The 2,695-nt window shown below is 37.7% G+C and overlaps 1 pseudogene; it reads left to right on the top strand.

The window, feature by feature from the left end:
- The first annotated feature begins 1,534 nt into the window (after positions 1 to 1,534).
- LOC148540789 (5S ribosomal RNA) lies at positions 1,535 to 1,653 on the top strand (annotated as a pseudogene).
- Positions 1,654 to 2,695: the final 1,042 nt, after the last annotated feature.

Genomic DNA, 2,695 nt, shown 5'->3' with positions numbered 1-2,695 from the left:
GGAACTACCTTTGCTCCCAGTTTTGCGAAACTTATTATGGGATGCTGGGAGAACAACTATATATGAGAATAACCCTTTTAAGAATAATGTCAAATTCTACAGGAGATATATAGATGACATTTTAATCATATAGGAAGGATCAGAAGAGAGTTTTAATCAGTTTTTAATCCATTGCAGACAATAACATGAATCTAATATTCACATCCAGTTTTAAGAATAATTAAATTTTAGATCTAATCCTAGTAGGGGATGAGAACAGAATTGCAACAAAGAATTTAATTAAAGAAGTTGACACCAATAGCTACCTGCACTTTAAAAGCTGTCATTTGAACTGGTGGAAACAGAGCATCCCATACTCCCAATATCATAGAATTAAAAGAAACTGTAGTGAGGTGGATACATGTGAAGAACAGATCCAGTTGTATGCTAATAGATTCTGGGAGAAGGAGTATCCCGAAGAACTCTTGATAGAAGCAGCTAACAAAACTAGAACACTGGATCTTATGGAGATTTTGGAATACAAAATAAACAATGACAAGAAAACAGAGTTGGTTCCTTTTATAACAACATTTAATGGACATGAGAACAAGATTGGAAAAGCTCTCAATAAACACTGGAATATTCTTCTGATGGATCCCATATTAAAGGAATTGCTACCACCATGACCACAACTTGTTTTTAGGAAATCCAAGAACCTTAGGGATATACTGGCCACAAGTATGTTTAAAAATGCCAACCCACAACGCAAGGACTTATTACCAAAATGTACAGGAAGCTATAATTATTATTATTACATTTTATTTATAGAGCGCCACAAGAGGTCTGCAGCGCCGTACATACAGTAAAGGGTACACAGAACATTGCATTACAATACAGTGACCAACTTATAAACAGAGCACAAGTAACAATTAGCAACACAATTCTCCATACCCAATACAGCTGGGAAGGTGAAGGCTGTCATAGAAGTGCTAGAGAAGAAGGCTGTGAGACAGTGGGGAGGAGGACCCTGCTCCTAGGAGCTTACAATCTAAGCTACAAGTGTGGATGCTGCAATATCTGTAAATTTGTGCACCCACAAAGAAAGACCTTTACAAATTTTAATGGCTCCAAGGAGTACAAAATCATAGATTATATGAATTGCAACTCTTCCTCCATTATATACTTATTGGAATGCACATGCGGTATGAAATACATAGGGAAAACTAAGAGAACTCTAAAGCTAAGGATACAAGAACATATCTGGAACATCAAGAACAAAATAGAGGAACATGCTGACTCCAAGCACTTTACTACAGTACACAATTCAAACCCAAAAGACATTACCTTCAAGACGATCGAACACGTTTCACTAGGAGAAAGAGGAGGAGATCTAAGTAACTTATTATCAAGACGTAAAATGTATTGGATATTGAACTCAATAGCCTGACTCCTCTGGGCTTCAATGAAAGCTATGAAATAGCTGCTTTTTAAAAAAAAAATCTATCGTTTCGATGTAAGACGATGAGGATGGTGGCAACATGCGTGGTGAACAATCATCTACAGTCATACCACTGTGTCAATGCCCAATCTTGTCCGATCTTGGAAGCTAAGCATAGTTGGGCCTGGTTAGTACTTGGATGGATGACCTGCTGGGAATACCGGGTACAGTAGACCTACACATGTGAGGAGTCATCTGAAAAATAATAATATCGACTTGTGGAAGAAGCACCAACTTGTACCTTAAGTTAAAAACTCCCTTTGGACCAACTAAATACTATTTCGCTAAAACATACTGACTTTTCTTCGACTAACAAATATTTCCAATATCATCCTTAATTCCTTTAAAGTCACTTTTTATTCACTTATCCATCAAACTTAATATTTTTAGGGCACTGTGTTTGACTTCCATATATTTTAATATAGATATGTTTCTAATTATTAATTACAGTGTTATTCATTTATTGTATAAATATACTCTGGCACTGGGACCCTATTACTATTACAATATAATGAGAACTTATTTCTAAATTAAATATATGAAAAATAATATTATTCCTTTTAATCTAAATAGATGGCTCTATAAATACTACTTAACTAACTAATGCTGGAGAATGGACTCTAAGGGCAATACTGGTACCTTCCAGCGATCCCATCCAATCTACTTCATGGATGAGTAAAGATAGCATTTTAAACAGCACCTGCACAGAGTGGAGTGAATATGGGAGCTGGGAGTCCTAATATGCATGCGCTGAAGTACCCTGGGCAGACAGAACTACATGAAGAGTTGTGAGGACCGGGTGTAAGTGACGTCGCGCTTGAACACATCGAGCTGAAGATACGTCCAGTCCAGGCGGAAGTGACGTGACACTAGTACCATCATCTGGGGCGGTAATGGCGCCATAGCTGGAATGATGTGACTGGGTAAAGACATTATACATACTGGCGGAAATGACGTTTGGACCCAGAAGTAATGATTCCGGGGTCCTGGCAAATGTAATGAGGCTCTTTTATACTATCATTACTACACACAAATAGCGGTTCTGTCCATCTTTTATTATGTAGTTAAATACTTCAGTGCAACTTTGGCCTGATTTAAACTAGGGAAGTGCAGGCTCGGATAGGTTCGAATCTGCACGCCGAGTTCGGATTTTTCCCTCCAAAAATCGGGTCTCAGAGAGAGGCAAAACGTCATCTTTCATGGACAAACATCATCATT

This window comes from Taudactylus pleione, unplaced genomic scaffold, assembly GCF_031769625.1.
Source record: "Taudactylus pleione unplaced genomic scaffold, aTauple2 ptg000017l, whole genome shotgun sequence".
In the NCBI taxonomy this organism is placed as follows: Eukaryota; Metazoa; Chordata; class Amphibia; order Anura; family Myobatrachidae; genus Taudactylus; species Taudactylus pleione.
Note: the sequence above shows the minus strand (reverse complement) of the source record. Positions and strands in the feature narration are given on the sequence as shown.